The sequence below is a fragment of the Dendrobates tinctorius genome, unplaced genomic scaffold, assembly GCF_039654945.1.
Source record: "Dendrobates tinctorius isolate UK_male_01 unplaced genomic scaffold, ASM3965494v1 ptg000065l, whole genome shotgun sequence".
Lineage (NCBI taxonomy): Eukaryota > Metazoa > Chordata > Amphibia > Anura > Dendrobatidae > Dendrobates > Dendrobates tinctorius.
Window position 1 is genome coordinate 10074577 of NW_027361733.1, and position 26925 is coordinate 10101501.

Sequence of the window (26925 nt, forward strand, 5' to 3'; positions counted from 1 at the left end):
TTCCTTCTTTCCCCGCTTTCTTTTTTTCTCTCTCTGTTCTTTTTTTCTGTCCCCTCTTTCTTTCTCTCTGTTCTCTTTCTTTCTCTCTTTCTGTTTTTCTTTCTTTCTTTGTTCTTTCTTTCTCTCTTCTTTCTTTCTCTCTCTGTTTTTTTTCTCTCTCTATTCTTTCTTTCTTTTCCTCAGTACCAGTCAGTGTGCCCACAGTACCAGCTACTGTGCCCATAATGCCAGCCACTGTGCCCTCAGTACCAGTCAGTGTGATCAGCAGTGATAAATGGGTGTGGTTGGGGCATGGACAAGGGTGTGATTAGTTGTGAAATGGGTGTGGTCGGGTGGCCGGTAACCAATCATCATAGTGGAAGTCATTTGTTTCCATCAACCTTGTTAAATGTGGCACGGTGCAGCATGGTGGCTCAGTGGTTAGCATCTGGCTAGCATCTGAATTACGTCCGAATGCAGTGCAATTGCTATCCGATTGCAATGCGATTTTAACATGAGCTTTTACATACAGCAATTCTCTGTCATTAACATGTTGTTATCCAACAAAATATTCTTCAAAACACACACACCAATTTATATAATTGCCTTATAATGTTTTAATTTCCTATTCTGTCCAGATGTCACCGTATCCCAGAATTCCAAGCAGAGGAAATTCACCGACCGCGATATTGTGACACCCAAGTGATGGATGTCTCAATATGGAAACTGCTGCTGGTACCAACCTATTGCGCGGTACCACCAGCGGAATATCGTTGCACCACACACACACACTCTATACGCCGCATGCACCAAACACACACACACTCAAACACTCACGCAGCCTCTTGCGCCATACCATCAGCGGAACACCGACTGATCCCGGCGGCAGATGCGTGACGTGTCTACAGGCAGAGGAAGCCTGTCACATTAAAGGGGTTTTCCCACGAACAAAAATTCATTTAAAAAATTGTCTGTGTCTGACCGTGTACGTGTAGGAGGAGGGGCCCCCATTGCGTGTCTGGGCCAGAACCGAGGGGACGTCACCAAGGTTCCTAGGGGGACTGTTTCTGGGGGACAGAATTTGAAGGCAGACTGCAGATGCTTCCAGAATGGCTGCGGTAGGAGCTTATATAAAAGGGGCGGTAGACGCGAGCCAGAGTGACTCAACTGATGAGGGGAGAAGCAGGGGACCGAGAGGGCGTCTGAAAGCCAGAACCTCCGACAGCAACCAGAGAGGAGGACAGCGACAGGAGGGACGGAAGAGAGACTCACTGTGGACAGACGGAAGACGGCGCTGAGCCATCCAACAGAAGAATACCGCCCGACCACCTGCTGCCGTTGCTGCTTCACTCCAGCCTGCGGCTGCGGCCTGCCAGTTGCCGCCCGTGGCCATTGCCGCCTCACTCCAGCCCGTGGCTGCGGCCTGCCCGCTACTGCCCGCGGCCGTTACCGCTTCACTCCAGTCCGCGGCTGCAGCCTGTCTGCCGCCCTCCGCGGTCACCATCACTGCACCCCTGCCTGCGGCTGGGGCCTACCTGTTGCCAGCCGCGGCCTACCTGCCGCCACTCAGCATCACCGCTGGGCGTCCCTGTCCGTGGACTGCGGCCTCCATTCTCCCACTCTCAGGCGGTATCACAATGCCTCCGCCGGGGGGTATCCCACCAACGAACTCTCCAGGGGCCTGTTGTGCCTCCGCCTCTCCAGGGCATAGGACCGCCGGAAGACTTTGCCAGATCCTTGACGGCTGGGCCCAGTGGCTGCGACGCCGAAGCACCATCGGACAGCACGCCATCGGACGTCAGGAGGGCTAAGTGACACATAGTAATTAAGGACCCGTAGTCGGCCATACCGCGACCCTATAGTGACCGACCTTCGCCGGGTTAGTCGTGTTCATATTATCAGTATATTTCTGTGATTGGTCCCTGCGAGGACAACTGTTGTTACCTTGTGTGGTTGCTCAAGATAGCCCCTATCAGAATCTATATATATAAAAGTTACACCTTAAAGTTTGATCCGTCTCACGCCTCGTCACTGCATCCCGCGTACCTGCCTTTACCACATACCGAGCATACCACATCTCCTGGGCAGGGGAGGAAGCAAAAGGCAATACTGACATTACATCAAGGGATCACAGAGGATACATTTTGTGAAGTAAAATATTTCACTGACCGTTTGTAAACAATATTTTACCTCACAAAATGTATCCTCTGCGATCTCCTGCTGTAATGTCAGTATTGTCTTTTGTTTCCTCCCCTGCCCAGGAGCTGTGGTATGCTCTGTAAACGGTCAGACACAGGGGTGAGAGAGACAGAGCATAGGGGGGAGACAGCTCAAACAGGACAGCACATGAAGGAAGAACACAACACAGGAAGAAGAGAGACAGCAGACAAGGGGGATAGCACATGGGGTAGACAGATCAAAGATAGCAGAAGTCAGCACATGCAGAAAAAGAGAGTGGATAAGTGGGTGAGCACATGGGGGGAGAGATTCTCAAGGCTTCAAAGTCTGCCCCATCATGACATTACCGCCCTCCCGATGCGATAGCATCGGGCCTCCATCTAGCATACATATACCTATATATATATATATATATATAGAGAGAGAGAGAGCTTCCCAGGCTATTAATATCAGCTCACAACTGTATACGTAGCCTTTACTGGCTATTAAAATGGGGAGCCCCCCAAAAAATAGTCGGGTAATAGTTGGGGGGGTTAATGTCACCTTTGTATTGTGCTGTCAGACAGGGAATAGCAGTTCACAGGCAGACACTGAGCACACGATGCTCAGTTTCTCCGCTGGATGACAGGCTGTATGGCTGCGATTCTTTTCTCGCACCCATAGGCTTACATTGGTGAGTCTCGGACGGTATACGCGTACAATCGCAGCATGCTGCAATTTTACATTTTTTTTTCCCCTACAAGTGGTTACTGTGGGTAAGACCCCTTGGATTTAATTAAATATTGGTATATGTATTTGACTAGTGGAGCTATTTGTATTTTTCTCTGAATGGTCATTATTACTATGGATTCATTATGGGCCAAGTGGAGATAAGCAGGGAAATGAATACTATATATGAGCACTAAGTACATAGTCAGAATTTATATTTGCACTAGCATTTGATAGATATAAAATTGGATCACTATCAAGAGGTCTCCCATCCACGTATTTTCTTCTATGGGGATTTTTAGTGCTGTCTTTTTCATCTTGTTTCCACATTATTCATTCCTTGTCATTTTCCATGCGATGTGTATTTATTAATTGGCATTTTTTAATATGTCTATAATAAAGTGAGCTATATTTTATTGGACAGTGTTGTCTCTCTTTTCTTCTTTTGGTATACGCAAGTAGAATACGCCTGAGAAAAAAAAACGGTGATGTGAGTTGCCGCATAGCACTCGTCCATATTCTACGGTAGTGTGACCCCGGCCTTATCTGTCTCTTGAGCCCCTCTCAGCTGATTTATAACCACAGATTACATCAAAGTTGAACATACAGGAAAACAAAGACTCTGTAAAAGGCAAATAGTGCAATATTTTTAATGAAACTCAATTTCAAAAATGACTTTTAGGCCCAAATACATACATTTAACTAAAAAAAGAAAAAAAAGAGAAAAAGAAATAATCCAGTAACTGACAATGACTATCTATGTGGCAATGAGTGACACTACAGCAGAAACCCTCTTCAGGAGGGGTCACCATTGATCTCCTTAGTCTCCAGCAATATTCCCTGAACCCTGCAGAATGTATAACCCATCGGCTATCACTGTAAAATCAATACCAGCAGATACTTTATTCGGCGTCTCTACATAAAAGTGTCTAATACTAAACCTATGGAGCAGCAGTGTTGCAGAGTTATAACCTCAATTAACGCGAGACGTCACGTACCGTACCCATCCTTGGTACACTGCTAGCTCAAGGCATTGCCAGACTGCAGACATCAGCAATCATTGGACACGTAAATCATTAATCACTATCGCTTTTATTTTTTTTTTTAACTCTACGAATATTAAATCAGATGTTACGCTCGTGCAGACATTGCCTGTGGTGATGGCACCATGAAAAGCTGCACTGGAGAAATGAAAATTACAACATCAACCCTAAAATTTGAAAATTTCACCACTCTCACATTGCTGCTATCTGATTCCTTTATTTTTACAAAACAATCTTAAAATTCTCAACTTTTAAGTGAATTGGGTGAAGTTTTTGTTGCTATAAAATGTAGCTACTAGTCTTTATTAACCCTTTAGTGTCTGATGTCCTTGTGATATCAGTGAATTGCATACAAAAATAAATGGACAGCACAAGGATTACTTGTGAAACTTACCTTGGGGGTTTTTGTCATACGAGAAAAATTGATGACACATGGATGATAAAAACAGAATCAGTCCAAAATGACAAAAATGGTCTGGTTTTTTTTACTGTCATGATGCAAAAAATTCTCTTCTGAATTTGTAATTACATCATGTGAACACAGCCTTAGGCTATGTCCCCACCTGTAAGTAACCTATCATACTTTATGGGTGCAGAAATGGTGCAGAAAATCTGCAACATCAAAAATTCAACAAAACCTCATTGTGGAAACATAGCACAAAACCCCCCACTGGGTAATAAAGTGTTCATGACACCACCTGTGGTTTCTGGTCAGAGGCGACCAGCGCTGCAGTGCAGATCTTCTTGGACTGATGGTGATGCAGCAGAGTTGGTATAGCTCTCCACAGGCAGAGCTTTGTCTCAGGGTAGTTGTAGTAGTAATAAAGATGTTATGTTTGATGATGATAGATGTAGCAATGCTAAGTGAGTGTTGCAGGAAGAATTCAGAGGACACAGCTGAGCGTAGTTCCAAAGCTTTACTCACAGTTCTGGTGCACACAGATGCCCGCTTGGTGCTGCGTCCTCCAGGTGAGGAGCTCAGTCAATTCCCAGGCAGGTGGAGAACTCCGTTCCAGCACTCCCTTCAGTATGTGCCTTTCCTGGCAGTTTCACTGTACTGGCTTTTCTACTTCTCTTCCTTTCCAACACCTCACAGTCAAAGTCCCAGGACAGCATCCACGGACCTTGTCGGATAACGTACTCTCTGCGCTTCCTTGCTCCTTTTTGGCTGCCTTTCCGGAGAAGATAACTGTGACTTGTGGCTGAGGTACCTAAAGGTGCCTCTACCTTTTGCTTGCTAGTTGAGTCCATTGATATCTCCACTAGGCTTGGTGGCCGATACCCCTCTGCGACCTGATCCCACCACCCGACATCCGTCAGCGTGGGACGAGCCCCACGGGCAGTATGGTCGCTGCAACGTGCCTCTAGGATCCTTTCCCACTACAGGGAGCTTCCTTCTGTTCCTTTCCTTCCAGCAGCTCCTCCTTACTAGGAGCTGCTCCACACACGTCTGTTCAATTCTTCCCCTATTGGAAGACTGCTCACGCACGTCCTTCCACCTCTTCCCCTACGGGAAGACTGACTTAACTTCCACTCTATTCTCCCACTCTGAACCCTCTAGCTCCACCCACCTCCCAACACCCTTTACTACCTGACAGGGTTGAAATCCTCCTCCCTTGGGGTCCATCCAGGGAGCCCTGCTGCTATAGGGTGTGTTGGGTGCACGTGTTAGAGTGCTGTTAGGTGCCTCCAGCTTACCTGAGAAGTGGGGTACCACACCTCTGGTTGAGGTGCAGTACCTCTGTGGCGACTGAACCCTCAGGGGCACCACATATAAAAAAACACAAGAAGAAAGTCCAAGAGTATATTTACAAAATATTATCCAGTTTATTTGTCTAAATACATAGAAAATTATGTCAATTCAGAGTAGCACTACCAATAGCAGGAAACATGGGGAATTGAAAACCAGGGCATAGCTAGTATTCACAGCTCAAATCGATTTATATAAGAAACAAAATGAAAATTAATCATGCTTTGTATATTATATGGGGCACCCTAGGCAAAATGAGTCTGACGAAGACGGGTGAAACGCATGTAGAGGTGGCAGGCCGGGGTCCATCTTGTGAATACCATGTGAGTTATAGCTGAGGCACTTGCACTTTAATTTTTGCTACTTATCTGCACAACATGCACTGCAGCACCTTTTAAAATATTGTCACTGCTTCTAGGTTCCCTCTCATTTTGAGCTTGACCTTATGGGACTAAGTGGAATGTGTACGCAATTGTGACTCATTTTGCCTACTGGCAAAAAGGTTTTCTAAATTGACGTGGCATCCATGTGCCATCCATGTGAACCATCAATGTGCAACGTACCGGCATCTGGCAAACAGTACACAGTACAACTTCCTCTATCCCCAGGCATCGGGTGCCGAATCAACTCTCATTTTTGCCTGTGATCAGCATGACTATGTAGGTGATGCTGATGAGAGTTAAAGTCAGCATCAGCTATCTGTGTATCCCGCGTATTAAATGAATTAAAAAAAATGGAGTGGGGTCACCCTTAATTTTCCTAACCAGCTGAAGGAAAGCAGACCGATGGGGGTTGGTATTACTCTTCTGGGAAGGGGCCAATTGCCATAAAGGTTCCAAGCCTGTTAATAACAGTTCACAGCTGTTTGCTTTGCCTTTTCTGTTTTTTAAAAAGGGGGACCCAAAAAAAATGATGTGGGGTACTCCCTTATTTTTATTAAGCAGCAAAGGCTAAACAGACAGGCTCAGACTGATATTATTAAGCTGAGAAGGGGGCATGGATATTGACCCCCTCCCAGACTAAGAACTCCAGCCCTCAGCTGTGTACCTGACTCCTGGGGTAAGCAACTGCAGTTCTGGGGAATGTCCCGGAGTGGTACCTGGTGACCTATCTGCAGCCAAGTCTGACTCCACCATCAGGAGCTAAAGTGAACAGTCCTGTTAGCTGCTTAGCTATGCCCCTCCTAGGTAAGCCAGGCCCTGTGATACAGTTCATCCACGAAACCTCGTGCACCACCTGCGTGCATAACATTATGCTGCATATAACATTGTGTTTATTTTTTATTGCATTTTTTTTAGAGAGAGGCGAGGTGATTAAAAAAATGCAATTATGGCAAATTGAATATTTGTCTTTTTTGTGGCATTTGTTGTACAGGTTAATTTTATATTTATGTAATTTTGATAGGTTGGACTTTTGCAAATGTGGCAATCCCGAACTTGTTTTGCTTTTTTCCTTTGTTATTAACAATAAAGGATAGTGTTCTGTCTCCAACATCTGGTTTATAATCCCTGATTATCTTCTTGTTATTATTTTCAGTGTTTTTGGCTCCCTCTAGTGACCAGAGTCATAACCGCAGTGTTATTGTGTTATTTTACTTTTCACTTTGATGCTTGTACTTTTCCCTCCGTTGCAGTGCATTCTGGTAAGTTTTGCAGTGCATTCTGGTAGCCTTTGCAAAGGATTATGGTACTTTCCCTCCAGTTCTCCTTTTTCCTTCAGCATGCATTCGGGAAGCATCTCATTTCTCTTCTCCCCTTGTTATAGCATCGTTGGTATGTATTTATGCTTCCTTTATCTAATTCCTGTCTCATATTAGCCTGGTCCTAACGAAACCGCGTGTGTGGCGGTGAAACACGCGTCGAGGTGTTATCGCAGGCGGCTATTCCCACTTGCATCATGACTGCAGGTAATATACCGTTTATACACTGTTTCAGCAGCTATGGGTGCAGGATTTAATTAAGGATACTGTGGCAATTATTTATGAGTGGCATTTCATGCTATTATGCCTAATGTCATGATCATCTGTTTACTTAGATAGATGATGTTTTATTAGTGCTCTATATCCCTTTGCATGCTTATTAAGGCAGTTTAGGTATTCATATATTTGATCTATTGATATATACCTTTGCATATATTTATCCATTGTGGGTATATCCCCTGTGTGCTTCTTGGATTATTGGTCCTCACCATTTTGGTATTCTATCTTATTGTGTTGTTATATGTGGTTTAATATGAAATAATAAAATTTGAAATTTTATATATTTTTCAAACATTTTATCTCTGTCCTTCTTTTTTTGCTATTTTTGGTATCCTGTCGCATATTAGCCTGGTTAATCAGTCCTTCCCCTGGTAAACTATTAGTGCAGATGTTGATTTATAATGTATTATGTATAATATGTATTCCTGATGTACCCTGTATTGACTGAGTGTATATATATGTTTTTCTTGTAGTTTCACCACGCAGCAATATACCATCACGTTCAATAAAAGCACAGATTCAACCAGAGTCTCCTTATTGGACCCAGTACAGCGGTTTAGCTGCTTGTATAGCTATATGAATTCTGCTTCATTTAGTGAGGAAAGAACAGTGAAACAGCCACCATTCAGCTAGTGGAATTCAGGGAAAAGACAGCCTTCCATCCAGCTTGCAGGAACTAGTGAAACTGCAGCCATCCAACTAGTGAGATTCAAGCCACCGGCTACACAGAGACTAATACAGCTACAGCAATCTCTGCACAGCCAAGCATTCCTCCAAGACACCATGTCCCACAAATCACACAGGACAAAATCTGTTACATCTGTCTCCTCAAAGACTATATCCATCAGCAGCGCGGTCGCCATTGCACGCGCAAATGCTGAAGCCGCCAAAATGCGAGCAAGCTATGCTGAAGAAGAGATGCAACTTAAGTTAGAGAAGGCACGCATGGATGATGCTTTGGAAAGCCTAGCAGCAGAAAAGTGAAACTGCTGCAGCCCTAGCCGATGCAGAATCTCTAGAAGCCGTGCAAAACCCTGAGCGGCATAGCCGAAGTACTGCATCAGGTCTGGAGCTTCCACTGCAGGACTCGCCGCTATGCACATCTCAGTATGTTAATGAATTTTCTGATCCAAATTATAACCAAGAACATGACACATCCAGTGAAGCGAGTGAGAGTCATCATGAGGCTCAGCTCCAGGAAAACGTGGAGTAAAACAATTCTGCTAATGACTACCTTGCTCCTCACCAGGAAACCAACGTGAATCACCTTGCTGACACACCGCACATCAGACCGAAGCAATATGACACTGGTTGGCAACACCCTGAGGATACTAACAGGTATGAACGCACCTCACATCACTATCAGGGTGACCCATCACCAGTATACTCTGCTGACAACAGAATTTGCTAAGTTCTTCACACGACATGAACTGGTTGCCAAGGGACTCAGGAAATTCACTGACCAAGCCGAAGGTTACAGAGCTTGGAAAGCTTCCTTCCTAAATGTCACTAGAGACTTGGGGCTATAACACAGGGAAGAGATAGACTTCTAAGTCAAATACCTGGGAGAAGAGTCAGTCAAACATGCAGTAAGGATCAGAGATATTAATATAAACCTCCCTCAAATTGGCCTCAAAGAGATCTGGAAGAGGCTGGATGAGTGTTATGGCTCAGCAGAGGTAATAGAGAGGGCCTTGTTCAAAAGAATCGATGACTTTCCTAAAATATCAAACAAAGGTCTAGAGAAACTTAGAGAACTAATTGACCTGCTAAAGGAAGTCCTAGTTGCCAAATGTGAAGGTGACCTACAAACAAGGACTTAAATTCTTTGACACAGCCAAAGGCGTTAACCCTATAGTCCAAAAGTTGCCCTACAATCTACAAGAGAGGTGGCTCACACATGGTTCCACGTACAAACACAAACACAGTGTTGCATTCCCTCCCTTCTCCATTTTTGCAGACTGCATACACAAACAAGTGACAATTAGGAGCGATCCCAGCTTTGAATTTGCAATGTCATATGCTGCACCGTTACCAGCTGCAAACCCACGCAGAACGTCTGTGGCAGTGCACAAGTCTTATGTTTCTTCTCCAAGTTCCAATTACTGGTCTGCTGGCTGCTCCCAATCAGAGACAAAGGTACAAGAACCTAACAAGCAGTGCCCGCTCCATCAGAAGCCTCATCCTCTCCTGAAATGCAGAGCCTTCAGGGGAAAACCTATGCCAGATCGCAGAAGCTTCCTGAAAGAGAACGGTATCTGCTACAAGTGCTGCTCTTCCACCACTCATCTCGCCAAGGATTGCAAGGTCAGTGTAAAATGCTCAGAGTGTGACACCACAGATCATAACACTGCTCTACACCCTGGCCCAGCTCCATGGAGTGCACAAAACACGCCAGCTGACAGTAAGCATGGCGGGGAGGAAAGGAACACTGATGCAGCTACGCCAGAGATTACATCACAATGTACTGAAATCTGTAAAGGGACAATAGACAGTGGGCCTGTTCAAAAATATGCCTCGTCAGTGTACCCAAAGGGTCATAGAGACAAAGCTGTAAGACTGTATACTATCTTGGATGATCAAAGTAATCGATCCTTGGCTAGATCAACATTCTTTTACCTATTCAACATCAAAGGGCCAAGCACCCCCTACTCATTAAAGATGTGTGCAGGTACTGTGAAAACAGCAGGCAGGAAAGCTGCTGACTACCAAATTGAGTCCTTAGATGGACAATTCTGCCTACCACTACCTATAATCATCGAATGTAACCAGATCCCAGACAATAGATCTGAAATACCTACGCCAGATGTGGCAATCCATCATGCTCACTTGAAACGCATAGCAGACCTTATACCGGAACTCGACCATCAGGCCCAGATAATACTGCTGTTGGGAAGAGATATCCTACAGGTTCATAAAGTGAGAAGTCATATCAATGGACTCCACAATGCTCCCTATGCCCAAAAGCTAGACCTAGGATTGGTCATAATAGGAAATGTATGCTTGGGACACATGCACGCCCCATCTTCTGTGACAAGCATGCTGACAAATACATTGGAGAAAGGACGCCCATCTCTGTTTCAACCTTACAACAACGAGTTCCATGTCAAGGAATTACCACACAGCATCCAACTGCTCAATCATTTAATAGACTTTACTCATGACAGCAGTATGGTGTCAGGAAGCTATGAGGATCAGTTGGGGTGCACAGTCTTCCAGAGAACTAAACAACACATCCAAGTAGCAATGTAGGTAGAGGACAAGTTGTTCTTAGAGGTAATGGACAAGGGACTTGTAAAAGATGAGACAAACAGCTGGGTCACACCTCTTTGCTTCAGAACCCACAGACCACGTCTCCCGAACAATAGAAATCAAGCCTTAAAACGTTTCTCCTCTCTCAAACATAGTCTGCAAAAGAAACTGGAGATGAAAGATCACTTTTTCTCCTTCATGTCAAAGATTTTCGAGAATTGCCATGCAGAACTAGCTCCCACTCTCAAAGACTGAAGAATGCTCGTTCCTACCCATGTTGGGAGTTTACCACCCTAAGAAACCGGGCCAGATTAGAGTGGTGTTCGATTCCAGTGCTAAGTTTGATGATGATTCCCTGAATGGCGTTCTACAGACAGGACCAGACCTCAATAACAAACTGCTGGGAGTACTTCTGCGCTTCCGTAAGGATTCCATTGCTTTCATCGCTGACATCCAGCAAATGTTCCATTGTTTCCTTGTGTGAGAGAGAGACAGGAACTTCCTAAGATTCTTCTGGTACAGAGACAAAGATCCTACTAAAGAAGTCACAGAGTCCCACATGAGAGTGCACATCTTTTTGCAACAGTCCTTCACCTGCAGTCGCTATTTACGGTCTCAAAAGGTCGGCTCAAGAAGGAGAAACAGAATATGGATCTGATGTCAGACAATTCATAGAAAAACACTTTTATGTTGACGACTGTCTGAAAGCCATGCCTTCAAATGAGACTGCCATCAGTCTTCTCAGGAGAGCCCAAGAGATGCTTGCTTGCTCTAACCTCAGGCTGCATAAAATAGCCTCAAACAGCCAAGAACTCATGAAAGCATTCCCTTCACAAGACTTGTGTAACGATCTCAGAGACCTGGACCTGGGATCAGACCCCACGCCAATGCAACGCAGCCTCGGGCTTCTCTGGAATCTACAGTCAGACACTTTTACCTTTCAGGTCAGCCAGGAAGAAAAGCCTTTCACACGTAGAGGTGTCCTGTCCACCATCAACAGTCTGTACGATCCCTTGGGTTTCGCAGCTCCTGTCACTATACAAGGCAAAGCCTTACTAATAGAGTTGAGCGAAACGGGTCGAAAAATTTCAAAAGTCACCGACTTTTGGCAAAGTCGGGTTTCATGAAACGAAACCCGACCCTAGGATGAGGTCAGCCACGAGGTCGGCGACTTACGCGCCAAAGTCGCGTTTCAAAAGTTTGTTTTGCGCTCTTTTTCAGCCAATCAGGATCCACGGACACTGTGGGCAACGTGATGACATAGGCAGGGGTCACCACCATCTTTCAGAAGGGCATGCAAGTGATTGGCTTGCTTTGGTGGGCGTCACAGGGGTTATAAAAGGGCGTGCACGCCGACCGCCATCTTACTTCTGCCGATCTTACCATAGGGAGAGGTTGCTGATTCTGTAGGGAGAGCGTTAGGCAGGGAAGAAGAAAAAAAAACTGCTTCTGCTGCTAGCGATTTTGCCTGTGCAACACACCAGTCACTGTGTGTGCAGTGCAAGGGGAGGCTATATTGTGGTGGATCAGCGGTGTTGGTTGTTAGGCTGCCTTCTAAGGCTTCCTGACAGCTGCATTGCTGTTTCCCCACTGCTCTGCAAACTGCTTTTTTAAAAGCAATCCCAATTTTTTTTTTGTCCTGCTGAGTTACTGAGCGTGCATTTTTTCACACCATACAGCGGTGTACGCTCCTCACACAGTACCGTGTAACGGCTGTTATCACAGCCACAGTGAAGCTATCTGTGTGTCACTGTGGAAGGATAAGTGGAGGACTTGTTCCGTTCTTACAGACCTACACTCTAGGGAGATTCCTATTCTGCCCAATTCTACATACATCTTGTAGTTTGTGATACACTAGCCAATTTCTGCCTGTGACATAGCGCTCTGATATTCAATGGGCCTCACACAATCCAAAAGTGTCCAGTGTCCACAAGTGTCTGCAGAAATTCAAAATCTCCCTTATCCTGTAGTCACTTTTTTCACACCTGTGCCATCGAGCCTGTGACATAGCGCTCTGATATTCAGTGGGCCTCACACAATCCAAAAGTGTCCAGTGTCCACAAGTGTCTGCAGAAATTCAAAATCTCCCTTATCCTGTAGTCACTTTTTTCACACCTGTGCCATAGAGCCTGTGACATAGCGCTCTGATATTCAGTGGGCCTCACACAATCCAAAAGTGTCCAGTGTCCACAAGTGTCTGCAGAAATTCAAAATCTCCCTTATCCTGTAGTCACTTTTTTCACACCTGTGCCATCGAGCCTGTGACATAGCGCTCTGATATTCAGTGGGCCTCACACAATCCAAAAGTGTCCAGTGTCTACAGAAATTCAAAATCTCCCTTATCCTGTAGTCACTTTTTTCACACCTGTGCCATAGCGCTCTGATATTCAGTGGGCCTCACACAATCCAAGTGTCCAGTGTCTACAAGTGTCTGCAGAAATTCAAAATCTCCCTTATCCTGTAGTCACTTTTCTCACACCTGTGCCATCGAGCCTGTGACATAGCGCTCTGATATTCAGTGGGCCTCACACAATCCAAGTGTCCAGTTGTTAGGCGTCAGATTTCCGGCACTGCACAGCGGGAATCCCTAGCCTTGCCTCCTACGGTCTCCCATTCCTCCCCAGCCGCAGAGGAGCTTGCTCAGCAAACTCGTCAGTCCCGGCGCTCTGTCCAGACCAGCTCCGTGGGTTTGGTTGCTGCTGCCACCCCTGGTTCAGCTTTGGCAATGCATGCTGCTCAGCAGCAAGATCCTCCAGGGACTAAGTCCTCATGTCGGGCCACTGAGCATGCCTGTGGAGTGATCTCCCATTGGAGATCAAAGGTCATGTGCTCAGGTCCTGCTCGTGTTCGGATTGGCCCATCCGAGAAGCAAGGAGGATCACGGACGCCTGCGGCTATAAAAGATTCGCATGGCCGCTCGGCCATGCGCTAAGATAGACTCAAATAGTTTGGTGTGTATTATGATGGATGCATGTATCTGGTGTCTGACTCATTATGAAACCCCTACCCTTTGATACGTCTGTTGTTAGGGTTTAGAGACTGAGTCAGCGCCTGCTAGTGGCTAGCCTGTAGGCCACAGTGCATACCGGCCGTCTGCACACTTGCACACGCCATTTATTTGATCCTTGTTGGTATCGCAGTCGCGGTGCCGGGCGCTAGCGGTCTAGAGGGACTTCAGTCCTGCTGTCTAAGGGCTGAGTTCTGTGACGTTACGCTAGCGCTTACTCTGCCGAGCTCTGTGAGCGAAAACAGGCTACGGCATCTATTATTTGCGGTGGTGCGGCTCAAGTCATAAGAGTTCGCCTCGGTACACCTTGGGTAAGGTTAACCCCGTGTGTGCCATTATTGCACCGCCATATCGCGTCCGCCATTACCGAGCAGCAGTTAACACCTCTGCACGGTGGACCTCGGGCTGCGAACGCACCTAAACACCATCTTATTATTTGGTGTGTTCCGCCAGCCCTTAACATTATCTTAGCGCCAGGGTCTGGCCGATAATGGCGGATGAACAACGACTGCATAGGTACATCCAGCAGCTGGAGGGTAGGTTGGCAGCGCTAGAGCGTTCCACCTCAGCTGCGGATGTTACCTCGGTCGCCGTTCAGGCAGCTACAGAGGCTGTCGCTCGTGTCTCCACGGCCAGTCCTGCCCCGACCTTGTCCCGCCTCCCGCTGCCCGAGAAGTTCTCAGGGGATAGTGCTTCGTGTAGGGGTTTCGTGAGTCAGTGCTCCATTCACCTTGAGCTGCTGGCTACACGATTTCCCTCTGAGCGGGCCAAGGTGGGATTTATCATCTCCCTCCTGTCGGGCAGGGCCTTGGAATGGGCCACTCCACTGTGGGAGCGTGGGGATCCCCTGGTACAGAGTGCCACCCACTTCTTGGTCGCTCTGAAACAGGTGTTCCTGGGACCTCAGGTCACACATGATACGGCACTACAGTTGCTGGCGCTAGCCCAGGGTTCGTCTTTGGTCAGCCAGTATGCCATCCTCTTCAGAACTCTGGCCTCTGAGCTGGAGTGGCCAGATAAGGTGCTCATACCCATATTCTGGAGAGGCCTGGCTGATCATGTCAAGGACGCCCTGGCCACCAGGGAGGTGCCCACCACCCTAGAGGAGCTCATTACAGTCTCCACCCGGATTGACGTTCTCTTCACTGAGCGAGGGTTGGAGCGCTCCAGGTCCCGCCAACGCTATAAGTTGGCTCCAAATTTTGCCAGACCGCTGGAACCCCTCGGCCCACTGCCTGAGCCTCCAGAGGCCATGGAGGTGTCCCGCACAGGGTTCAGGGCCCGGTCCGTGCGGGTACCCCCAGTCTGCTTCTGTTGTCGGCAGACTGGGCACCACGCTAACCAGTGCCCGCAGCGGCCGGGAAACGCCCCCGTCTAGTGGTTATCGGAGGGGGCCTACTAGACACAGCTAATTTCTCCTCCAAGCTCCTGTTTAAAGGGGCGTTAGAGTTTGAGTCTTCCACTCTGATGGTGGAGGTTTGCGTGGACTCTGGGGCGGAGGGCAACTTTATGTCATCTGCCTTCGCTCAACAACACGCAGTCCCTCTGGTCTTGCTACCTCAGCCTGTCACCATTAGGGTGGTGAATGGGGTGACACTCCCGTCCCTAATCACCCACCAAACGGCTCCACTGAGACTCTCACTGTCTCTGTCTCAACAGGAGATGCTGTCTCTCCTTGTGATGCCAGAAGGTATCGACCATGTCCTCCTAGGGGTTCCCTGGTTACGGGCCCACTCTCCCCACATAGACTGGTCCTCGGGGAGAATCCTCGCTTGGAGTAAGTCCTGCGAGGGTAGGTGTCTGAGGGACTGCATTCAGGTCGCTACTTCTGAGGTTCCTGCAGATCTCTCCTCACTTCCCAAGCCATATCGGCAGTATGCAGACGTTTTCTCCAAGAAGGCGGCGGAGATCCTTCCGCCGCACCGCCCTTACGACTGTCCTATTGACCTCTTGCCCGGCGCTGAGCCTCCCCGGGGTCGAGTATACCCCCTATCTCTCCCAGAGACAGAGGCCATGTCGCAGTATATCAGGGAGAATCTGGCAAGGGGATTCATTAGGAAGTCGGTGTCCCCGGCGGGAGCGGGATTCTTCTTTGTCCAAAAGAAGAATGGGGAATTACGTCCGTGCATCGATTACAGGGGACTTAACGCCATAACCGTTAAGAACAAGTATCCTCTGCCCCTGATATCGGAACTATTTGATAGGCTACGGGAGCGAGAGTGTTTACTAAGCTTGATCTGCGGGGTGCCTATAACCTGATTCGCATCCGTGATGGGGACGAATGGAAGACGGCATTTAACACCAGAGATGGGCACTATGAATATCTGGTGATGCCCTTCGGGCTATGTAACGCCCCAGCCGTCTTCCAAGATTTTGTGAATGATATCTTCTGGGATATGCTTGCCACCTCGGTAGTAGTCTATCTGGATGATATTCTTATTTTTTCTCCAGATATTGACTCCCACCGGAGAGATGTTCGCAAAGTTTTCGTTCTCCTGCGGGCCAACTCCCTCTATGCCAAATTGGAGAAATGTGTGTTTGAGCAGGAGCCCTTGCCTTTCCTGGGTTACATCATCTCAGCCCAGGGTTTGGCCATGGATCCTGCCAAGCTACAGGCGGTGATGGATTGGCAGGAACCCCATTCTCTCAAAGCGGTGCAGCGCTTTATGGGGTTCATAAATTACTATCGCCAATTCATTCCCCATTTCTCAACTTTGGTTGCACCCGTGGTAGCCCTCACCAAGAAGGGTGCGAACCCCAAACTGTGGTCGGAGACTGTCTCCAAGGCTTTCGCCTCCATTAAGTCCCATTTTGCTAGCGCTCCCATTCTACATCGCCCTGATGTAGATAAGCCATTCATTCTAGAAGTGGATGCCTCCTCCATCGGTGCTGGGGCGGTCCTTTTCCAGAAGGACTCGCAAGGTTGGAAGCACCCATGCTTCTTCTTCTCCAAGACCTTCACACCGGCGGAGAGGAATTATTCCATCGGGGACAGGGAGTTGCTAGCAATGAAGCTGGCCTTCTCAGAATGGAGACATCTCCTGGAGGGGGCTCGCCATCCTTTCCAGGTGTTCACCGATCACAAAAATTTGGTCTATTTGCAGACGGCTCAGCGGCTGAATTCTCGTCAGGCCAGATGGTCCTTGTTCTTCTCCCGGTTCCATTTCACACTACATTTCCTCTCCGGGGAGAAGAACGTCCAAGCCGATGCTCTTTCTCGCTCTGTGGTGTCATCAGAGGAGGAGGAGGAGCCTCGACTGATAGTCCCATCGGAGAGCCTGAGGACCGTGGCTCCGGTTGCCCTTGAGTCTGTACCTCCGGGCAAGACTTTTGTTGCTGTCCATCTGCGACCGGAGGTCCTCTCGTGGGCTCATTCGTCAAGAGTGGGAGGTCATTTCGGGATCAAACGGACCACTGAACTACTGGCGAGGACGTACTGGTGGCCGCATATGGCCCGTGACATCAAGGACTATATTCAGGCGTGCGTCTCTTGCGCCCAGAATCGGCCCTCTCGGCAGCGGCCTGCTGGGTTACTCTATTAATACTGTAATTTCCTCCGGGATCAATAAAGTTTATCTAATCTAATCTAATCTAATCTAATCCTCTGCCGGTTGCGGACAGGCCCTGGGAGATGGTTGGTATGGACTTTGTGGTGGGTCTGCCCAAGTCCAGTGGCAGCACCGTCATCTGGGTGATCACCGATCATTTCTCCAAGATGGTGCACCTAGTACCACTCTCTCGGTTACCGTCGGCACGAGGCCTAGCGGCATTGTTCATTGAACATGTTTTCCGCCTACACGGCATGCCGGATAAGATTGTCAGCGACCGGGGTCCCCAGTTTGCTTCTCGGTTCTGGAGAGAGCTCTGTTCTCTGCTCAGCATTGAGCTAAATCTCTCTTCGGCCTATCATCCCGAGATGAATGGGTTGGTGGAGAGAGCCAACCAGACCCTGGTGACATATCTACGACATTTTGTCTCGGCTAGGCAGGATGATTGGGCATCCTTACTGCCGTGGGCGGAGTTCACCTTGAACAACGCGGTAGCCGATTCCACCGGTCAGACCCCATTTCTCTTAAATTACGGTCAGCATCCGCGCGTCCCCGTGCCCATGCCCGTGTCATCCACCGACTCTAGGGTGGCAGACTGGGCGGTGGAAGCACGTGACATTTGGGACCGCACTCAGGATGCTATCCGGGCCTCCAAGGAGAGAATGAGGTCCTCCACTGATACCCGCCGGCGTCCTGCTCTGACCTTTGCCCCTGGCGACTTAGTGTGGCTCTCTGCCCGTAACATCAGGCTGCAGGTGGAATCCGCTAAGTTCGCACCACGCTACATCGGCCCTTTCAAGGTCCTCGAGCAGATTAATTCTGTGGTCTACCGTCTAGCCCTTCCACCACACTTGGCTATCTCAGACACGTTTCATGTGTCTCTCCTCAAGCCAGTTCACATGTCCCGGTTTTCTGAGCCAGCTGCCAGAACATCAGATCTATCGTCTGACGAGTTTGAGGTCAATGCCATCGTGGGATGCAAGGTGATGCGTGGCAAAAAGTTTTACTTGGTGGATTGGAAGGGTAATGGTCCAGAGGCCCGGACCTGGGAGCCGGTGGAGAATATCCACGCTACTCTTCTCATTGCAGAGTTTGAGCGGAGCGAGCCCAATGTTAGGCGTCGGATTTCCGGCGCTGCACAGCGGGAATCCCGAGCCTTGCCTCCGGCGGTCTCCCATTCCTCCCCAGCCGCAGAGGAGCTTGCTCAGCAAACTCATCGGTCCCGGCGCTCTGTCCAGACCAGCTCCGTGGGTTTGCTTGCTGCTGCCACCCCTGGTTCAGCTTTGGCAATGCATGCTGCTCAGCAGCAAGATCCTCCAGGGACTAAGTCCTCATGTCGGGCCACTGAGCATGCCTGTGGAGTGATCTCCCATTGGAGATCAAAGGTCATGTGCTCAGGTCCTGCTCGTGTTCGGATTGGCCCATCCGAGAAGCAAGGAGGATCACGGACGGCTGCGGCTATAAAAGGTTTGCATGGCCACTCGGCCATGCGCTAAGATAGACTCAAATAGTTTGGTGTGTATGATGATGGATGCATGTATCTGGTGTCTGACTCATTATGAAACCCCTACCCTTTGATACGTCTGTTGTTAGGGTTTAGAGACTGAGTCAGCGCCTGCTAGTGGCTAGCCTGTAGGCCACAGTGCATACCGGCCGTCTGCACACTTGCACACGCCATTTATTTGATCCTTGTTGGTATCGCAGTCGCGGTGCCGGGCGCTAGCGGTCTAGAGGGACTTCAGTCCTGCTGTCTAAGGGCTGAGTTCTGTGACGTTACACTAGCGCTTACTCTGCCGAGCTCTGTGAGCGAAAACAGGCTACGGCATCTATTATTTGCGGTGGTGCGACTCAAGTCATAAGAGTTCGCCTCGGTACACCTTGGGTGAGGTTAACCCCGTGTGTGCCGTTATTGCACCGCCATATCGCGTCCGCCATTACCGATCAGCAGTTAACACCTCTGCACGGTGGACCTCGGGCAGCGAACGCACCTAAACACCATCTTATTATTTGGTGTGTTCCGCCAGCCCTTAACACCAGTGTCCACAAGTGTCTGCAGAAATTCAAAATCTCCCTTATCCTGTAGTCACTTTTTTCACACCTGTGCCATCGAGCCTGTGACATAGCGCTCTGATATACAGTGGGCCTCACACAATCCAAAAGTGTCCAGTGTCCACAAGTGTCTGCAGAAATTCAAAATCTCCCTTATCCTGTAGTCACTTTTTTCACACCTGTGCCATCGAGCCTGTGACATAGCGCTCTGATATTCAGTGGGCCTCACACAATCCAAGTGTCCAGTGTCCACAAGTGTCTGCAGAAATTCAAAATCTCCCTTATCCTGTAGTCACTTTTTTCACGCCTGTGACATAGCGCTCTGATATTCAGTGGGCCTCACACAATCCAAGTGTCCAGTGTCCACAAGTGTCTGCAGAAATTCAAAATCTCCCTTATCCTGTAGTCACTTTTTTCACACCTGTGCCATCGAGCCTGTGACATAGCGCTCTGCTATTCAGTGGGCCTCACACAATCCAAGTGTCCAGTGTCCACAAGTGTCTGCAGAAATTCAAAATCTCCCTTATCTTGTAGTCACTTTTTTCACACCTGTGCCATCGAGCCTGTGACATAGCGCTCTGATATTCAGTGGGCCTCACACAATCCAAAAGTGTCCAGTGTCCACAAGTGTCTGCAGAAATTCAAAATCTCCCTTATCCTGTAGTCACTTTTTTCACACCTGTGCCATCGAGCCTGTGACATAGCGCTCTGATATTCAGTGGGCCTCACACAATCCAAGTGTCCAGTGTCCACAAGTGTCTGCAGAAATTCAAAATCTCCCTTATCCTGTAGTCACTTTTTTCACACCTGTGCCATCGAGCCTGTGACATAGCGCTCTGCTATTCAGTGGGCCTCACACAATCCAAGTGTCCAGTGTCCACAAGTGTCTGCAGAAATTCAAAATCTCCCTTATTCTGTAATCACTTTTTTCACACCTGTTGCATCGAGTCTATGACATAGCGCTCTGATATTCAGTGGGCCTCACACAATCCAAGTGTCCAGTGTCCACAAGTGTCTGCAGAAATTCAAAATCTCCCTTATCCTGTAGTCACTTTTTTCACACCTGTGCCATCGAGCCTGTGACATAGCGCTCTGATATTCAGTGGGCCTCACACAATCCAAAAGTGTCCAGTGTCCACAAGTGTCTGCAGAAATTCAAAATCTCCCTTATCCTGTAGTCACTTTTTTCACACCTGTGCCATCGAGCCTGTGACATAGCGCTCTGATATTCAGTGGGCCTCACACAATCCAAGTGTCCAGTGTCCACAAGTGTCTGCAGAAATTCAAAATCTCCCTTATCCTGTAGTCACTTTTTTCACACCTGTTGCATCGAGCCTGTGACATAGCGCTCTCATATTCAGTGGGCCTCACAAAATCCAAGTGTCCAGTGTCCACAAGTGTCTGCAGAAATTCAAAATCTCCCTTATCCTGTAGTCACTTTTTTCACACCTGTTGCATCGAGCCTGTGACATAGCGCTCTGATATTCAGTGGGCCTCACACAATCCAAGTGTCCAGTGTCCACTAGTGTCTGCAGAAATTCAAAATCTCCCTTATCCTGTAGTCACTTTTTTCACACCTGTTGCATCGAGCCTTTGACATAGCGCTCTGATATTCAGTGGGCCTCACACAATCCAAAAGTGTCCAGTGTCCACAAGTGTCTGCAGAAATTCAAAATCTCCCTCATCCTGTAGTCACTCTTTTCACACCTGTGCCATCGAGCCTGTGACATAGCGCTCTGATATTCAGTGGGCCTCACACAATCCAAGTGTCCAGTGTCCACAAGTGTCTGCAGAAATTCAAAATCTCCCTTATCCTGTAGTCACTTTTTTCACACTTGTGCCATCGAGCCTGTGACATAGCGCTCTGATATTCAGTGGGCCTCACACAATCCAAAAGTGTCCAGTGTCCACAAGTGTCTGCAGAAATTCAAAATCTCCCTTATCCTGTAGTCACTTTTTTCACACCTGTGCCATCGAGCCTGTGACATAGAGCTCTGATATTCAGTGGGCCTCACACAATCCAAAAGTGTCCAGTGTCCACTAGTGTGTGCAGAAAATCTAAATCTCCCCTGTCCTATAGACACCTTGTACCTTGTTTTACATTACTATATAGTTTGTTGGATTTTGTCTACATTTCTACCAAAAATGAGGAAGGCTGGTGGAAGAGGCCGTGGAATTGGGTGTGGGTTGGCAGCTGGTAATGATGGTGTTGGTGGTGGATCTGATGGTAGTGGCAAAAGCAAAATAGGACCGAATGCAGGAGGTGTTGAGCCTGCGTCATCGTCTGGCTCCATAAGGCTTCGAAGGCTTAGTTTTCTAGGAGTTGGCAAACCGCTTTTAAAGCCAGAGCATCAGGAAAAAGTTTTGTCTTACATTGCTGACTCAGCCTCCAGCTCTATCGCCTCCTCTTCTGAAGTTGTAAAAAGTAAAAGCACTGAGTCGTCATTGGAGGCTCATGTTCATGAACCACACCTTTCCTTGTGTCCTTCACCCCAACCAAGATTGAAGGATGACGCAGGCCATACTACTGATTACTCCATAAAGGAAAAAGTTTTTTGTCAGCTCACCAAACCGTAGAAAATGCGAAGTCTGGAGGAATGCAATCAATCCTGGGCGGTGCAGGGAACTTGGATTCCGGAAAATCTTGTAGGCACAATACTTGGGAGATGTTCCAGCAACTTCAACCAAAGGATGGTTAAAATCAAAAGACTTTATTCCAAAAAAATGATTAAAAACAAAATAGATGCATAAAAAACATATGGTTCACCAATGTGACAGACGCTTACTCGTTTCGGACTAGAGGGTCCTTACTCATAGCTGAGCTCTGTCTTCTGAAAGTACCTGAGTGCTGATTTAGTTTTTGAAGCTTAGTTGCTTCAGGGCCATTTTTATATCAGCTTGTTGGCTTTTGTCTCTGATAGGGTTTTGGCAGATTGCAGACAGCAGCCTTCCTATCCGTTCCTATCTAGGTAGTTTTTGGGCCCCGTCTTTGCTCAGCCTGTCTTTCTGTCTGTGTAAGTGTTTTCATCTTGCTTCACCGTCATTATATGTGGGGGGCTGCCTATTGCTTTGGGGTCTGCTCTGGGGCAGTTAGATTTCCCCTTTCCTTCTTTAGGCCTATGTATCTCTCCGGCTGTGATCGAGGGGTCTAGGTCATTGTAGGAACCCCCCACGGCTACTGCTAGTTGTGTTGATAGGTTCAGGGGTCTGCAATCTGATAGTTGCCAACTTCTCTGGTTTTCTGGACTTAGCTAGCAATTCTGTTTTTGCCTCCTACGGTGACTCAATCATAACAGAATCACCCGCCAAACCGCAGATCCTGGGGTACTCAATAGCAGGAAAGAATTGTGTTTAAAAAAAAAAAAAAAGAGGAGTTTGTATATTCTTTCCTTTATATCTCTGAGGCCGTAGGGGGAATTTTTTTTTTTTTCTTTCAATGGAGATAAAGCAAGTGTCTGATCGTGTGGAGCAGCTCGCTGCTGAAGTGCGAGGAATTTCCGCCTATCTTACTCGTTCACATGCTGTTGAACCAAAGATCCCCACACCTGATGTTTTTTTGGGGATCGATCTAAATTTTTGAGTTTCAAAAATAATTGTAAATTATTTTTTGCTTTGAAGCCTAACTTGTCAGGGAGCCCCGCGCAGCAGGTTAAAATTGTCATCTCTTTGCTGCGCGGCGATCCCCAGGATTGGGCGTTTTCTTTGAAACCAGATGACCCTATTCTGACTAATGTGAACGCATTTTTTCAAGCCTTGGGGTTGCTGTACGACGAACCTAATGCTATTGATCAGGCTGAAAAGACCCTGTTAGCATTGAACCAGGGTCGAGAATCTGCAGAGTTGTCCTGTCAAAAGTTCCGAAAGTGGGCGGTCCTTACTACCTGGAATGATAGTGCCTTGGCTGCTCTCTTTCGGAAGGGTTTGTCAGAAGCCGTAAAAGATACTATGGTGGGACTTCCTGTTCCCTCTGGTCTGGACGATTCTATGTCTTTAGCCATTCAGGTTGATCGGCGTTTACGTGAACGCAGGATTACACGAGAGATGTTGCCACCTGTTGAACAGACGTCTGAACCTATGCAATGTGATAGAGTTTTGTCTAAGGCGCAACATCAGGAATTCAGAAGGCGCAATAAGCTGTGTTTTTTCTGTGGAGATGCCTCACATATTATTTCTGTTTGTCCTAAACGTGAGAAACGCTTTGCACACACGTTTTCTGTTGGTGGGGTTCAGCCTAAGTTTCTTTTGGCGATTACTCTGATCTGTTCCCTGTCCACATTTTCCGCCAAGGCTTTTGTGGATTCGGGAGCAGCGCTAAACCTAATGGACTTGGATTTTGCTAAACGTTGTGGATTTCCGTTGACACCTCTGCAGACGCCTATCCCTTTGAGGGGGATTGATGCTACCCCTCTGGCTTAAAATAAACCTCAGTTTTGGACCCAGTTGGTCATGCGGGTCGCCCCAGACCACCAAGAAAATTGCAGATTTTTGGTGTTGCATGGTCTGCATGATGCCGTTGTTCTGGGGTTTCCCTGGTTGCAGATTCATAATCCAGTTTTGGATTGGAAGTCTGTGTCTGTGGTGAGTTGGGGTTGCCGGTGTACCTTTAGTGAGGCTCCGGTTTTTTCCACCTCTCCTCAGTCGCATGAGGTTCCTGACTATTTGGCGGACTTCTATGATGTATTTAGTGAGAATGAGTCTGCGTCCTTGCCTCCTCATAGGAGTTATGACTGTGCAATTGAACTAAGCCCAGGGTGTAAATTTCCTAAGGGTCGGCTCTTCAATTTATCTGTACCCGAGCACGAGGCTATGCGGTCCTATATTAAGGAGGCGTTGGAGAAGGGTCATATTAGACCATCCTCTTCACCCTTAGGTGCCGGGTTTTTTTTTGTGGCCAAGAAGGATGGTTCTTTAAGGCCTTGTATTGATTATCGTGCCCTCAATAAAATTACTATTAAATATCAGTATCCATTACCCCTGAATTCGGATCTATTCTCTAGAGTCAGAGGTGCTTGCTGGTTTACCAAGCTTGACCTCAGGGGGGCGTATAATCTTATCCGCATTAAGCAGGGGGATGAATGGAAGACGGCGTTTAATACTCCGGAGGGACATTTTGAGTACCTGGTGATGCCTTTTGGGCTCACTAATGCCCCTTCTGTCTTCCAGTGCTTCATGAACGATATTTTCCGAGACTTTGTCGATAAATTTTTGATTATCTATCTGGACGATATTTTGATCTTCTCCAAGGATTGGGATGCTCATGTGGAACATATTCGGACTGTGTTCCGGATCTTGAGGGACAATTCTCTGTATGTCAAAGGATCAAAATGCCTTTTTGGAGTACAGAGGATTTCTTTTTTGGGATTTATTTTGTCTCCGTCAACTATTGAAATGGACCCGGCCAAGGTACAGGCCATTTATGATTGGTTTCAGCCCACTTCTTTGAAGGCCCTCCAGAAGTTTTTGGGTTTTGCTAATTTTTATCGGAAATTTATAGCAAAATTTTCTAGTATTGCCAAACCATTGACTGACCTGACCAGGAAGGGTGCGGATGTGTTGAATTGGTCTCCGGAGGCGGTTGCTTCCTTTCAGGAGCTGAAGCGTAGATTTACCTCCGCCCCGGTTCTGCGGCAACCTGATGTCTCACTCCCGTTTTAGGTAGAGGTGGATGCTTCTGAGATTGGTGCAGGAGCAGTGTTGTCCCAAAAGGATCCGGTAACATCTAAAATGAATCCCTGTGCTTTCTTTTCCCAAAAGTTCTCTTCATCTGAACGTAACTATGATGTGGGGAATCGGGAACTGTTGGCCATGAAATGGGCATTTGAGGAGTGGAGACATTGGTTGGAGGGAGCCAAACATCAAGTTGTGGTCCTCACTGACCACAAAAATTTGATTTACCTAGAGTCGGCTAAACGCTTGAACCCCAGACAGGCTAGGTGGGCCTTGTTTTTTACACGTTTTGATTTTGTGGTCTCTTTCCTTCCTGGAACTAAGAATGTCAAGGCAGACGCCCTCTCTAGGAGTTTCTTTGCTGATTCTCCTGTGGTGACCAAGCCTGCTACCATCTTAGGCGAGGGGGTAGTTCTTTCTGCCATCTCGCCCGATTTGAGACTTGCTCTGCAAGAGTTCCAGGAGGACAAACCTGAGCGTTGTCCCAGTGGAAAGTTGTATGTTCCTGACCAGTGGAAGAAGAGAGTGATGTCTGAAGTTCATTGCTCTGCATTGGCTGGTCATCCTGGTATTTTTGGTACTAGAGATCTGGTGAGTCGTTCTTTTTGGTGGCCCACCTTGTCTCATGATGTCAGGAATTTTGTGCAGTCCTGTGGGACTTGCTCCCGGTCTAAATCTTGTTCTCGCTCTAGTGGGTTGTTGATGCCTTTGCCGGTCCCCAGGAGGCCATGGACCCATATTTCAATGGATTTCATCTCTGATATGCCGGTCTCTCAAAGAATGACTGTTATTTGGGTGATTTGTGATAGGTTCTGTAAGATGGTTCATCTTGTACCACTCCCTAAGTTGCCATCTTCCTCTGAGTTGGTGTCCCTGTTTTTGCAACAGGTGGTTCGCTTGCACGGGATTCCTGAGGACATTGTATCTGACAGAGGAGTTCAATTTGTGTCTAAATTTTGGAGGACGTTCTGTTCCAAGTTGGGAATTCAGTTGTCCTTCTCCTCTGCTTTTCACCCTCAGATCAATGGGCAGACAGAGAGAACAAACCAGACCTTGGAGTCGTATTTGAGATGTTTTATTTCCGCTGATCAGGATGATTGGGTTTCATTTTTGCCCTTGGCCGAATATGCTTTAAATAATAGAGCTAGTTCTGCCACTTTGATGTCACCTTTTTTTTGTAACTTTGGGTTTCATCCTCGATTTTCTTCAGGGCAGGTGGAGCCCTCTGCCTGCCCAGGTGTTGACACTGTGGTGGAGAGAATGCACCAGATCTGGGACCAAGTGGTGGATAAGTTATCTCTCTCCCAGGAAAAGGCCCAGCGGTTTTCCAATCGACATAGGACCATTGGTCCCCAGTTTAAGATTGGTGATATGGTGTGGTTATCATCAAAAAATATTGCTATGAAGGTGGCTTCTCCTAAGTTTAAGCCTAGATTTATTGGACCTTACAAGATTTTGGAGATTATTAATCCGGTCTCTTTTCGTTTGGCTCTTCCTGTCACATTTAAGATCCATAATGTGTTCCATAAGTCCTTGTTGAAGAGGTTTGTTGAGCCAGTTGTGCCTGAGGTGGCACCTCCGGACCCTGTATTGGTTGAAGGTAACTTGGAATATGAGATAGAGAAAATTCTGGATTCCCGTCTGGCTAGACGGAGACTCCAGTATTTGGTTAAGTGGAAGGGTTATGGTCAGGAGGATAATTCCTGGGTCTCTGCCTCCGATATTCATGCCAAAAGATTGGTGCGTGCCTTTCATCGGGCTCACCC